This window comes from Myripristis murdjan, chromosome 10, assembly GCF_902150065.1.
Source record: "Myripristis murdjan chromosome 10, fMyrMur1.1, whole genome shotgun sequence".
In the NCBI taxonomy this organism is placed as follows: Eukaryota; Metazoa; Chordata; class Actinopteri; order Holocentriformes; family Holocentridae; genus Myripristis; species Myripristis murdjan.
In genome coordinates, this window is record NC_043989.1 from 29,030,852 (window position 1) to 29,046,652 (window position 15,801).

Consider the following 15,801-nt stretch of genomic DNA (forward strand, 5'->3'; position numbering starts at 1 on the left):
TGGTGAACTGGAGCTGGGTAATTATTGGTGCAGTGTCGCTCCCTCCCAAGAGGAATTATTTGGGAAATGAAGTGTCTTGAAACTGGGAAAAAAAAAAAAAAATGAAGTCAGCGGCAGTCGGAGGAGCCAGAGAAATGAGCTGAGTGAAGGAATGGAGGGATAGACAGAAAGATAGAGAAAGAGAGGGGGAGAGAGATAGAGAGAGAGAGAGGGAGAGAGAGAGAGAGAGAGAGAGAGAGAGGTGAAGAATGGGGAGGTGAGGTCGAGTTAGAAATAAAATAGTGAGGGAAGCAGAGAGGAAAAACATGGAAGTAGTAGATGGCAGGAGGGCTGAGTGACAGCAAGAGAAAGCTTCCAAACCACACATATTTCACTCTGAAACATCAGGAGAAGTGTATTTGTGTATGTGTGTGTGTGTGTGTGTGTGTGTGTGTGTGTGTGTGTGTGTGTGTGTGTGTGTGTATTTCACTATGAACCATGCAATTTTAATCTGTCCAATAAACCAGCTCCCCAGTGCAGCAGCGGATCGCTTACAAGGCCGTAAAAGTTTGATGTGGCTCTTGTCAGGTTGGATTTAGCATCCTGGGCTCAGTAAATCGGCCACGGAGGCAGACCGTACGGCCGAGCGCAGAGTGCCCGATCTCAATCCTGATTTATTTATCGTTGTCTTATGTCTGCCAGGCCAGGCAGTACGGCGTGGCCTATTTCTGCTCCTGCAGTGCAAAGTGAGACCTGGCAGGTCCCGAGGCACTATTTGTTGTTATAAATTATGATGGCAAAAAATGATCTATACTACTATTTTATGTCATAATATTTATTATTTCATTTTATAAATATTTACATATAAATTATCCATTTTCACTCAGTCGTAGATTTTTTCAGTCCAATTTTTTTTTTATGATCTTGTCAGAAGTCTTTCTTAACCTTTTCATGACAGTATCTTTAGCTGTCTATCTATCTATCTATCTATCTCTACACACACACACACACACACACACACACACACACACACACACACTATAATAACCATGTCCATTTCTCGATACTTGTGGTTTGAGACATCTGAACTTGGATTATCTGCACGAAAGCCGGTCTTCCAGTTTGCTACGCCACGCTGAATCACAGTGTTTGGGAGATTTTATGCTGGGCAACTTCCATGTTAAAGCAACAATAAATGCAGTCAAAGAGGCATTTTCTTATTTAGTATTAGTCTTGAGTGCTATCTTTTTAATTCACTAAAATATGAGTACTGATGTGAGAGAGTCCATGTCTAACATCATCGCTGGCTAAAGCCTCATATTAGATGTAATCACTTTGCTAACCCTCCGCCTCCTCTAATATAACATTAGACTGGTAATCCTGGGAGTGCTGTGCTGACAAGCTGACAGGTGCAGCTGAGGAGTCAATCACACTGAGGCAGGAGGAATAAAAACTGAGGGAGTGCTCTGATTGGATCACCTGGACTGGAGAGGAATCAGCTGAAGTTTTTGAAGTCCTCACAGTTTTACAATGTTTTCCAATGACAAAAAAAAAAAAAAAAAAGAAAAAAAGAAAAAGAAAAGAAAAGAAAAATCACACATTTTAGTTTACTATCCCATTAAATGATGAGAGATGAGACATCAAAATCATTCTTGGGCACCAAGTACATGTTTTTTTTTTTTTTTTTTCTTTGTTACTCTGAAGCTCAGATGTCTTTCAGCAGTGTCTGAAGTGTTAGCATGGAGCATCAAAGCAAATAATCTACAGGCGGCTCATAGATGATCCTGGTGCTTGTGATCTCATTACTTATAAGGTAAGCTGACCACCAGGCCAATCATCCAAAAAAAAAAAAAAAAGTTATTTATTTCAGACCCCCTCTTGTCCTGGCTTGTACTGAAACTACTGAAGCAATGCTCCGGGCTTGGCCAGGCTTAGTTTCTATTGCAGTAGGCTGAGCTGTGATCCCTCTGCTCAGCATATGTTCAAGAGGCTTTTTATGTGTTATACAGTCCTCCTGCAAAGTGACATCACCCTTGATGTTTAAAAGTGGAAGGATTTACACTCCCTTCTTCAGTGATCACTTCCATTTTATTCTCTCTCCTCAGTGCTTGTTTAAACCCTCTCTCTCCCTTCCTTCCTTTTATCCTCTTACTGACAATGCCTAGTGGATTGGTTGATCGTCTGACTGAAGGTTATTCTCATTACAGGAGATGGGAAATGTCATGTGGTTAACATGCAAGATGGGAAAAACAGCAACAATTTTAGGCTGGAAGCTGAAAGAATCTAGCTTTTCCTCATATGCAACATACATACTTGCACAATGTGAATATTTAGTTACAGAAACTGACATGAAGCTGCTCCACTAAAAAATACCAGCTTCACAGCTTACAGCAACTACAATGAACTTTTTGTGTTGGCTTTGGCGGCTCTTGTGGACACAGCCGGAGTGTTTCCTTAACCGAAGACTGCATTTCCCATGAGTGAAACTGCCTCTTGTCAGCTGGCCAACCACCAATAAAACCAAAGAGAGAAATTTTTTTGAAAGTGAGTGAAAGAAAGAAGTCAACAAAGCACTGTGAGAAGAGACATTTCTGTTTACATCCAGGACCATGGCTGACTGCGGCTAATGCTTCAAAGTTTGGCTTCGTTTCACTCCTGCAGTACGGATATTTTGTGTGAGGGAGGAAGTACGAAAAAGTAGGTGCTAGTTAACTGCGAGGCTAGTGCAGCATTAACCAACCAGCTAGCACCAGCTGGTGGGATATCTGCTGTATTGATTTATGGAACAAAAACATGAAGAGGACACTGACCTTCTAGATTGGATTAGATTTGGTGGGAAATCTGCTGAATTGATTTAAGACATAAAACAGGAAGAGGGTGCTGTTTTTCCTGATTGGATTGGGTTTGGGAAATCAGCTGGGCTGATTTATGTCACAAAACAGAGAGTGGGCTGATGAATGAATCAAATCTTAAACAAATACCAGAATTTTGAAGAGTAAGTACTATGCAAAATACAGTATCATCTTTGACAACCAGGTTGAAACCAGGTTGAAACTGGCAGGCAATCTGCTGTGTTGTTTTACAGCACAAAACAGGAAGTGTGTTCTTCGAAGCAAACAGAGCTAGAGCTTTACGGCATTACAGTTACTTACAATATAATACTGACATTTAAAAATACTTCACAGACCACCTTCATCTGCAGTTGGACACAGGCCATGTGTATCCACTGGGTCACTTATTAGGCAATTAAGAAGAAAGAAACTCATTTTTAAACTGACAACCCTGCTCTCTTGGAAGTCAGGGCCCTATGGGCTCTAACATTTACACAACAAAAAACAAGCCCTCCAAACCCTCAGGAAAAGCCACAATATTGTCCTGTTGAATTTTTCACAACAGCAGCATGCTGCCAATTATTCAGTGAACAGATGAAAAGTGCATACAGATGTATGCTTTCAGTATTTATCCCCAACAACATAAAGCTGATGACTTGTGACACTTCAGCTTACATCTTCATCATCGGCACTAATGAAGCCATTCGCTCAACATCAGACCCTATCAGCTTTATGTTGATGGGTTAAATACTGAGGATATTCACCACAATGCTGGCTGAGTGAAATTATAAGTGGCTTAGCTACTGTTTTTGCAAAGAAAGAAAGAAAGAAAGAAAGAAAGAAAGAAAGAAAGGAAGAAAGAAAAAGAAAATTTAAAGAAGGGCCATTAAGGAAGGAAAAAAGACAAGACAGAAGAGAAGGAAACATGCAAAGAAGGAATTAATAAAGGAAGACAAAAGGAAGAAAGGAAGGAAGAAAGAATTTAAGTAGAAGGGAAGGGAAATTAAAATAAAGATTGAAGGAAAGAACCAAGGACAAAGAAAGGAGGGAATCAAATCTTATGGAATGAAATATCAGTACACAGTAGAGATATTATGAAGCAGGGAATGAGGGAAAGCAGGAAGGAAAGAAAAAAATAATGAATGGAAGAAGGAAGGGAGGAGGAAGGAATGGAATGATGAAAGAGTGTAAAGTAAGAAAGGAAAAAAACAAAAGCAAAAGAACAGATCCAAGGATGGAGGGAAGAAAAGTGAGTGGAAAGGAAGGAAGAGGACAGGAAGACAGGGGATCGGACCTCAAAAGCAAAGAAGGAAAGAATGGAGGAAGAAAGGAGAGGTCCTTAAAATAAGGGAGAAATGGATGGAATGCATAAATGAAGGAAGGGATGTAAGCGGACAAGATGAAAGGAAGAATGAAAGAAGAAAAGACAGGAATGATAAAGGTGAAAAGAGAGAGGAATGAATGAAAAAATGTAGGGAAGTCTGAATGGATGCAGAAAGGAAGGGAAATGGGAAACACTGGAACTGCAAAGATGGAAGGAACTGGCAATAAATGCTGAGAGGAGGAAACGAATGGTAAATGAAAAGAAAGAAAGAAAGAAAAGGAGGAATGAATGTAGGAGGCAGAGAGAAAAGAAGCAAACAGGAAACAATAGAGTGAACAGTGGCCCCTACAATTATAGTGGGCTGAGGAATGGAATTAGAAGACGCCTATCTACAGGATGTAAAATAGCTTTACACACCGAGAGGAGAAGAGAGAAAACAATGGAGGATTGCAATAACATAATGCATCATCCTACCTGCAGCTGTTTCAACCAGAACAGAACAGGCGGTTACATCAGGCATAAACAACACTTAACACCCACACACTCGCTTAAAGGTACAGCAACTGTTGACTTGGAAGTGCACACCTCCAGCAAAATTGCACACACACACACATACATACACACACGAGGTGCAGGCATACACAGATGCACACACAAACACAGGCACAAACACAAACAAACCGAATGCTAACTCATTCTCACACCCGAAAACACACACACACACACACACTTTGCTTCTGCCTCTGTTCTCTACACCGGGGTCGACTCTGGGATCAGACCTTTAGCGGCTCAGCCCCTAATGAGAATGTGACATGTGTGCAGCGCATTGGCAGGGACGTTTTTTTAAGGGTCTGTCGGACGACCGGGACTTACTCTCTCTCCTATTTTCTGTGTGTGCACATACACACAGAAAGAGCTTGAATCTGCAAAAGGTTTTATTCCGTGCTTATGTAGCTGGTCCATAACATGGATATGTTCTCATTTTAACCCTCCTATTATCTTTCAGTGTTTAATGCCTTTAAATACATGATTAAGAGTTTTTTTTTTTTTTGCCTCACATTTAATTACTTTTCCTAATTTAGGAAGGGCACAAGTGAGTAAACATGACATTAACATGATGATGTGTTTTCAATGTCCAGAACACATTTTGTACACATCAGTGTTTCTTGAGACATCATTGTGAAACTGCTGTCAGCTTTTTTTTTTTTTTTTAGTTGTATAAAACATATAAGAAATGTCAACATTTTCACACATTTGGTTGGGTTTTTTTTTTTATGCCATTTATATTTGTAACGGTCAAAAAAACTTCCCTCTGCCTTAGGGCTCCAACCAAACATCACCACACCTGTAGCAGTGCGAGAACCAGCAGTTCATATGGCATTTTGGGAGGGAAAAACGTGATTTCCCACAAGGGTTATGTTTTATTTAAAGGGCTCTTTAGGTCATCAAAACACATAAAGTGCCTGACTCATAAACAATTTTTATTATAATCATTTTCTGGAGGTCCAACTGACCCCAACTGATTAAAAATGGGAGTAAATTTGAGGGTAACAGGAGGGTTGAATAGACCCTATAAGGCCTTACTTGAAAGTGTCTGGACTTGAGTGTGTTTTGGGTCAGGCCGGTGTGGCTCAGCCCTCATGTCCGTGTCAGTGCAGCTAACCTGTGTAGAGTGTCTAGAGTGAGAGAGTTGATGACTAAACCCTGTCAGAGCTGAGACTCTGCAGCTGCTTCTTCTCCTGGCTGCTCTCCTGATGGACTCTGTTTCTGCAGCAAACACACTGTGTTGGATGAATTTCCACAATTTTGAACAGTAGCTCATAAACTTCCAGACTGTTTTGCAGCTAATCAAATATAACAGAGCACAGCAATGCTCACACATTAATTATTTTTTTTTATAAATGTCCACTACTATTTTTGTTTCAAATAACTCACAAACCTCCAGCCAGCCATCTCAATGTGGCATAAGAGCTCACCTGAGACCTTGCAGCTCCACCTGTGTATAGACTTTCTGTGCTGGTCCAGCTGCTGCAAAACAGGATTTTCCTAATTAAAGGATTGATCACATTCACAAACAAATCAGCACACTGTGGCTAATTTTCCTTACAAATACTGCTGATGTTATAATAGCCCATACATACATATTAACATAATTCAACTCGTGATCCGGTTGTGGAAAAGAACAGGGAGCTATGAAGTAAATTTTCTAACATAAGGGCTATACCAGTTATTGATATCAAAGATGGTAATTGTTGGCTCAGCTGTGACAGAACATTTTTAACTTGGCCTAAGTTCTTTCTTACACTTTCTTAAAAAAAGGACCTGATGTGCTCTGTCCTTGTCCTCACTTTGGGTGGCAGTTTTTCACCCACAATAATGTTAGGTGATGTTAAAACTGAGACATTTGAGCCATCAACGCAAGTTTGTTAACATCTTACACCTGCAATTTAAATGTAAAATTGACTAATGTAGCTCTATCCAGCAAAGACATTATTTTTTTAATGCTGTGATGCTCAAATCATGAAACAATAATGTTATAGCCAGGAATACAACCTGATTCATGACTGAAATGCTTGGGATTCACTTCATCTCGCTGAACAGAAGCTACAGCCAGTGCTGCCTCTAGCCAACAGTTGGAGTACAAACTGAGGGTTGCCAGGTAATCATGTCAGGTATCCACCAAATCTCGCGCTTTCCCTTTCCATCTCTCAAAACAGTCCTCTTTTGCAAACAAAAACACAAACCTGGCAACTGCATCGACTTTATACCACCTGCTTATAACCGTATGTGGAGCTAAAATTATAACATATATTGACATTGTCAAAAATATTGGTAGGGACAATTCATTAGTACCTTGACATTCATCCATACCCAATTTGGCATCCATATAATTAGTAATAATAATAATAATTATTATTATTATTATTATTATTCCTCTCTTTCTCACACACACATACACACACATGCACAGATTGCTCTGTGTTACTTTGACACAACGCCATGTAGGTGAAGGTGCTATTTGCAACACATTTAATTATCAGTATTGTCAGCTTAATGGTGGTAGCTTGATATTTAGTCACTGTAAAAACAAGACAACGGTAGCAATATTTTTTAGTCTTTATCTCAAATGTGATTGTTTCTTACTGCAAAGACTTGCTTAGATGTTTCTTTGTCAAAGGTTTTCTTTTTGGTTTTGCTTATGAGGATAAACAAGTTGGAAGTGACTTTTCCATCAGCCATCCACCATCTGCCTTTTGTGCTGGAGCGATTTTTTTTCTGTTTTGTGCCATAAAGCAATCCAGCAGATTTCCCAACATGTCCAGGTTGTTTGTGAATTACACCACCCTCCTTGACAACCTTCTTTTATTTTGAACATACTACTGATGACAGATATATGAGGAGGCATGATATGCTGTAGCTAGATTTCCCATCACATCAATGCAAAATGGTTAGAATGAAAAGAATGAAACCCTTACTCTTCAAAACTTTATCTAAAAAAAGTTTGCGCTGTATCTCACTTAATTAGCTCAACATGGCATCACATTGTTGACAGTTTGACCAGTTATCCACAGGGCTAAAAATGAAAAAAAGCACCACTAAACAATAAAATGGATTCAGGGAGGCAAGATACATCAGAAATATCTGCTTTCTTAAGCAACGTAATGCAGAGGTAGACTTGCCACCTGAAAGAATATATGAGGCCACCTAAAGGGGGCGATGTAGAGTGCTAAAACTGGGCAAAGCAGGCCAAAACTACACTCTTTTTTCTGTCTCCCAGCAGTCAACAGCCAGGGCTCAGCTTTCTCTCTCTTCAGATTTTGCTAAAGGTGTGAATTTATTCTTTTATGTTTAATAGAATCTCAACATTATAATGCAAGTCAGAACTGACTTGAGATGTGATAGCCTCCAGTTTTGTCCCCGGGGGTGGGTGATTGTAGGTACGGCATTGGAGTTATTAAGTGGGTATCATCCCATATAAGACTCAGAATTCTGCCAGAAGGCAAAACAGTAATTTCTTGCCTCTGAGAACCAAATATCGTCTACACTCACGCTCACCTTGTTACTATTACATCCAGAATCAATATTATTTGCAACCCCACTTGCTTATCTCAATGTGGCGGCAGATTGCGTGCCATGTACTGTAAAACAAGAGCTTATCTTTAAACATATTATTTATTAGTTCTGTGGCAGATTTCCTTGATAAAAAAAAAAAAAAAAAAAACACAGCATGCGGCTCTCTGTTGATGGGAACAGATTGTGCTTTGGAACTTGGGAGCACTGGAGCAACTGACTGTGTCTCTGCAAGCTTTCTGCCACCTCTGTCAAAACAGCTAATTAACAAGACAGAACAAATATTGGCTGCAGAAGAGGAAAAGAAAGAAACGAAAGAACAGAAGGAGAAAGGGAAGGAAGAAACAGCACATTAGACACTAATAAGGTGATTGAATAATAAAGACAACCAGAATATATTCACATCTTAACAAAAAAAAAAAAAAAAAAAAAAAAAAAAACAGGCGCTAAATATAATAAAGAGTAAAAATGTATTGAAATGATCATGAGGTCAAATAAACACATGCATCTGACAATTTCAGCACATTAAATAGACTGTATGAGTGGGGAATACAGGAAATAATATGGATTATTTACATATGGATTTATTTACTGTCATTACAATATTGCCAGTAGTCGTGATTGCATACCCAAATATAGATCACTGAAGGTGAACTATTTAGTTATATCACATATGAATATATATGTGTTTATGGTGTACATGACATTATAAGAAAACATTGCCAGGTTGAAAAAGAGGTGGAATAAGAGGTGTCACAAACTGTGTCAAGCAAATGTAAAAAAGAGAGACTATACATAAATAAAAAGAATCAAAAGTACTTTATTTTAACCCAACTAACTCAAAAGAAAACGAGATCTGACAGCATATGAGTGTAGTCAGTGATGTTCTCAGAGTATGACCGGAAGTGGAGTGTAGGTGTTAGAATGTTAAGTGGCGTCAAGTGAAAATAAAGCTAAGCCGAGTACCAGATAATGATTAGTTAGACACACTAGCTGACACCAGGAGCACATTACACAACTAAATGTTGCAGGTATCGAATCCCATCTTGCCTCAAAACAGTTTGCACCTTTTAGGATGAGGCAATAATGTAAGTTTGCCCTTGACAAGACTGAAGGAGTGAGGCTGGCTTCAAACCAAGTCGAGAAGAGGTTGAGGTCTGGTCTCGCAGGACTAAAACCCTTCAAGTTGGAAGGCAAATGGGTCATTAGTGTAGATGTTTGCATGTTAGTGACCAGCGAAGACAACTATTTACATCAAGTGCCTGGGATTTTTGTTTGCACATGCAGACAGGCAGACGGAAACCATGGACATAGTCATGTTGATCAGAATTACAAGGGGAGTTGGATGTAAGAAAGTTTTCATAATAATCGTGCATGATGCCCAGTGTCCACTTCATCAGGTTCACCTGTACAGTCTAATGCAATACAAAGCAACAGCTCTGCCATAAATTCTACCTTTTAAGAAAGTTTATAATATTCAGTTTTTGTTGACATTGTCTAGAATGTGTCACTTTAATTCTGTGTTTATTACCGAGGTTGTAGTTTGCAGAGGTCTTGTACTGGACTACATTATATTGAGAGATGTTACTAATTTTGTCCTCCCTATTTATGTACATGATTGGGACAGAATATTAGAAACACCTCTCAGTAAAATCCAGTACAACAGCAGCACTAACTATGAACTCAATGCCAAACACAGAAGTGAATGAACACCTCTGTTACTGTGACAAAAAGCAAACCTGACCATTATAGGCAGCAGGAAAGTAAACTTTATGGCAGAACAGTTGTATTGGATTGTTTTAGATTGTACAGGTGGACCTGATAAAGTGGACACTGTGTGTATATGTCTGCAGTAAACAGAGGGATGACATATCCTGCTGCAGTCTAACTGGACAAATCAGCTTGTTGTGCTTTCTCACACTATAAGAGCAACGACAAAAACATCAAACATGTTGGAGAACATGTCAGACTGCATCAGGAGATCAGGACGTGACATGCTGACCTTTTTACTCTGCACAAGCAGACATGACGTTTGCACTCTGATCTTGACATTTTGTCCAGGACAGTATGGGACACCTACATTGGCTGTGATTTTGTACGGTATTGGGCTTTCAGAGGCACACCTGACAACCTGCTCTGCTTCACCCACTGGCTTCCAAGCCTCCAAGGGAGGAAGCAAACCAGGTCAAGAGGGAGGGTGCCATCACACCCCCCTGCCTTAAGGGGGGTGTGATGGAAGGAAAGGAAAGACTGGAAGAGTGAAAAAATGTGATCATACAGAGAGAAAGGGCAGAGGAGCATCAACAATCACGTTATCTTTATCCTTGATATGGCAAATATCTAGGTCAGCGGTGTCCAATCATGTGCCATGCAGGTTATACCAGTTTTCATTCTAACCAAAATCTAAACCAGGTCATTTCACTGGCCAGTTGCAGCTCTCTGGCTGAAGGTGTGTTAATCAATGAAATTACCTCATTTAGTCCCTGGTTGGAGGCACACCTCCATACACTCAGCCTTCCATGTCACAGGCCACCACTGGACACCAGAACAGCTTCAGTGCTCAGAGATGCTCCAAGTCTCTGGAACTCTACAAGATGGATGAAGCTCCAGCCTTTCACACGATCCTCTACACAGAGAGGGATGTTGTAGTAGAGCTGCAGTGCGTAAAGCCTCATTACAAAGACAAATGCACATTTGAGAGTCGAGTGGCACTGGTCTACAGAGCTGTGGAAAAACGTGATGTTCTGGACAAGTGGACCAGTGCATGTGTGACGTCCATCAAGACCTGAGTGCTGGACGCCTGAAGTGAGGGGGCCGCTCGCTCTACAGGGGGTATTCTCCACTTGTCCCTCAGACTGAAGGCTCACTGCAAATCAATACAAAGCCACTCTGACTGATCACCTTTCTATCCTGGTGGGAGTGATCTCTTCCAGGATGACAACAACCTCATCAACAGGGCACCGAGGCTTATTGAAGGGATGGATGAGGGTGAATATAAAGTAAATTAGGATGCTCTGGATTTTGCAGTCACCAGCTCAACCCAGCTGAACACCGATGGAAGACTTTGGAGCAACGTGTTGGACAGCGTTCTTCACCTCCACCATCAAAACACCAAATGAGGGACTATATGTTTAGGAAGAATGAAGCTCCATTCCTCCTCCAGCACAGTTGCATAGACTTGGAGAACCTCTGCCAAGGAGCACTGAGTTCTGGTGACTCGTTCTGGCACGACACTTGATGTGCTTGACATATGTATAGGTCAAGGTGCTGCAAAACCCATATCTCTGACAGTAGTTCCTTCTCAAAAAAAGGAAAAAAAAAAAAAATTGAGCCCTAAGGTCTTAAACTTCACAGAGAAAAACACGACGGCTCAATCAACTTTTTGCTCCTCTGCGAATGCGACTGCACCTGACCCCCATATTGGAAGCAGGGTTTCCACCAGTAATGACAAGAGTTCATCCAAATGGAACAGGACAAAAAAAAAAAAAATCGTCCTCGCGTTCACAAACACAATTTAAGACTTCTCTCAAATTGAGACGAGATAAACCTCACTTTTTCCATTTTTTAAAAAAAAATACAGTCTGGTATGGATGCAATAATCCACCATTTCTATGAATCACAAAACCTGTTTTTTAGTAGTTGCGGGTGAATACAGAATAATATCCATGACTTTATATGTTTTATCAGTGGCAGAGCTCTAGGATGAAGAAAGAGAGAATACTAATTTGTGCTGTGGACTGCTGGGTTAAAGGTGACTTGACTAGACACAAAGCAAACCTATCTCCATGAGTAAAACATATTTCCTCACATTTATGAACATAGCGTGTTAATCAGGTGTTTTGCTTCATATAACAAACAATGCATTAATTGCTGGGAAATATTTAAATAAATCCTCAGCATTCACTTCGCTGATGCCTAATGTTTTTTTATTCAAGCAAAGTAAATATTTCCATTCAGCTCAGAGAAAATGCCATCACCGTGATAATCATACTGAATTAACGTGGGTGGCGTGCCAAGTATCAAAACAAAAACATGGCAATCAGTGGTTGTTTAATAGCAAAATCTAATTTTCATCACCACTTACTTTTCAGATTATAATTATGAAAAGGCTTTATTTTGTAGAGTTCTTGTAAACAGGTATTGCCCTTGCATAAGTTTCAATGAAGGTCTAAACACAAACACACTGTTCACACTGGAGTGTGATATGAGTTTTTGAAGTCTGATATTGATTTTTTTTTTTTTTTTTTTTTTTTACATCAAAGCTTCCAGTTACCAATAGTTTGTGCTGGTATTCAGTATCTTTAAATTAAACTATTATCTACCCCCAAAAAACTCTAAAAAAAAAAAAACTATGAGCATTCACTTGTTGCTGTTGTGTTTTTTTCCTCTTTCTGTGTATAGTGGAAAAGTCTTCAAAACAACATTTAGACCCTGGGACTATTACAAATTCTATTACTATTAATAAAATCAGTTTTCATGCATTGTCGTGCCTTTTCCCATCAAAATGTTTAATTTAAATCGGTTTAGTTCAGTGTCTTCTGGCAGAAAATCAGTGTTGTGTTCATGAAGTGTACAATAAATACGCAATCAGACAAACTGCATAATCCTGATTGGGCTGAACTGCAATGATTTGTAATAAAAGAACAGTATCAGCAAACAGATGAATCACTACAACACACACACGCACACACACGCGCAGGGGAAACCTCAATATGCCGCATTATGAACACACCTGTTATCACTTCAGACATGCTTGGTGTTCCTTTTGCAAAACCTTCAAATCATCAACACCCAATTACTCATAATATTTTGGCTGCACAGGACAGATGGAAAGAAATACAGTTCTTTGCCGTTCTGATTGCAGTCATTAGGCATTTTTTCTTTAAGGGTGCAAGTTAAGAAGTTACTAACAGAGCAGTGAAAATGCTTCTATGTTCTCCAAAAGTTTTCTTTGAAATACTACAGGTAAAAACATCTTGGATGTAATGCTGGAGAACATGCTATTGTGAATCCCATCAGAATTGTGGGCAAGACGGTTAACGTTAGAGTTATTTATTGGGTGAGGGCTTTTTCTCCTGTCAAGGCAAATTTTCTGACAACACTTGTGGGCGTATCTTACCCAGTCGATGGTAAGCCTGAAACTGTTTGCTCTGGCCAGGGTTGCCAGGTCTGTGAGACAAAAGCAGCCAAACAGCAACTCAAAACCAGCCCAAAACCCGCCCAACCTGGTATAAAAAGGGCCCAAAAATTAGCCCAATACCAGAACTCAAAATATGCCCATAAAAATCCATATATGTTGCTTTTAAAGTCCAACAGCATTGCTATAATTGCAAAATGCACTATAATATCTATAAAATAACACCATAAACATTAACGGCAGTTTCCCGAAACAGTTCTTTCACCTATTTAATTTGCAGTATATCAGAACATAAAATATAATATGGGATACCTTACCTAAGCTGACAGGCACTGGGCACGAGTGGTGCTGATGATGTGACTGGTCATGTGCTGAGTGGCCTCACACAGCATTGGCATAGTATTTGTCTGTGGAGCATGTGACATATGTGGATGGTTTATATGCTGATCTGGCCCGGAGTCAGTTTGACAGGATTTGGGTATAAACATTGGTCATTCAAAATATGAATCTTTATTCATGTCTGCCCAAGCCCAACCCGCGGACAAAATTTGTTACCTGCGGCAACACTTAAAAAGTAGCCCAATTTGGCGGAAAAAAGCGGATTTGGCAACCCTGGCTCTGACTCATTGTTTTCATTAATCCTAACTAGCGCTATATATCTGTTGTTACATCTGCATTAAGCATCGAGGGCAGGTGTATCACACTCACTGGCTTTTGTGTATCCCAGCGATAACTCAGTTTTTAAGATTAAACTTGGCAAGCTGGGTCAGGTCAGTTTTCTTTTTTTCTTTTCCTTTTTTCAAACTGTCAAAGGTCAAGATGAAAGCAGGACATGACCATTTTGCAAGGGGGATTGATGCTACAACAGCATGTGGCACAGGTGTTGAGGTGTAGCACCTCTCTGGGTGCATTAAATCTGAGTAATCCATGTAACTTTATGACAGGCAGAAACCAAAGCAGCTAAAATACATGATTTGAATTTCAAAGCTCTCTCGCTGCAGACCACCACACAGAAGCAATCAGAGCCTTTCACACTGCCCACACTTGCTCAGAATAGAATGTCCCATCAGCCAAGTAGGTCACCATGTTAGCACACTGTACGTCCCTCTCATTTACACTCCTCATTTTTTGGTTTGTTATACTTGTGGTAATTAGGGATTGAAACTTTTTCTGTTGTTGCATTGTTGCACTCACTGTAAAGCACTGTGGATAAATGCCTGACATGAAAACACCATTTTCATAGACCTGCTGTTACAGGCTTACAGGTTGCACAACAAAAAACAACACAAGCAGCATGTTCAGGTTAGCCTTGTAATAAGCAGCAAGGCTTAAGTAGTGGACCCCAGCAGCCAAAACCACAGGTGAGTTTTGAAGTCAGCGTGGCGGCAGACTTAATGGGGCTCCCTGTTTTCCTTGGGATTCTGGTTTCACTGCATGGAAATGATTTTAGGTTTAGCACTTCAGCAAAAACTGAGTGGTTGGCGCAATATGGAGTAGAGGCCTGCACGGGGCAGGTCTACATAGAGAACCTGCAGAGGATGTGTGCCGTGCAGATATTCCATTGATGACCGCTGATGGGCACACATGGGCATTGCACACTTTTTTTTTTTCCACAGGCTGGACACGAGTTCATTTTGGGCCTTTTACAGGCTTGAAATTGTCCCTGATAGCATGCCATATCTGTTATGCAACCTGTGAAGGTGGTGGCGGGAGGTAAATATGAGGGAGGTGACTAAATGATGACAGCTTGACTGAAAACAGTCTGAAAAGTGGCTCCACAAAACTTTCAAAAACAAGTTGGGGAAGCTGAGGAAGGTTTGGGAAACTTTCTCGGTCAGTGCAGATGCCTCTGGTCCACCATTCCCCTGTCAAGCCTATAGCCTGGGACATCTTTTAGACCTTCAGACAGTTGCTTAAAAATATAAAATATTTAAAAGAATATTTGATAGATCTCATTTTGATGTCTATGATAGGGTTAATGTGGGTCACAGTAGCACCTTCTTGTTTTTCACAATGATTCATGACATTCTTCTAGGATTCTCTTTTTTGTATGGAGGGAAACATGTGAGAGCAAGGTTAGAGCGACAGAAACGGTTCATCTAACGCCATCCAGTGAGTCAAAGTCCCACCCACATCCATGCAAATCAATGGGACCACAGCCATTACCAAAAAGCATAAATTCAGCAAATACATTCCTTTAAGCTATGGCCTCAGTGTTCCTTAACAGCGCCATTAAGAGGATATGACAAAAGGATATCTGAGTCTGTATTTGCATAGTGATTGACAGGTCACTTATGCACTGCGCCACCTTTGCTCCACCTTTTACCTCAGTCTGGCTAACCTGGCTCCAAAAAATGACAACATGGTGGTGACTGTCAGCACAGTCTCCTGGCTTCACACTCACTTCTTCCACTACTGTTTACTCGGGGCAGTCACAATGGGAAATGCCCAAACTCCAT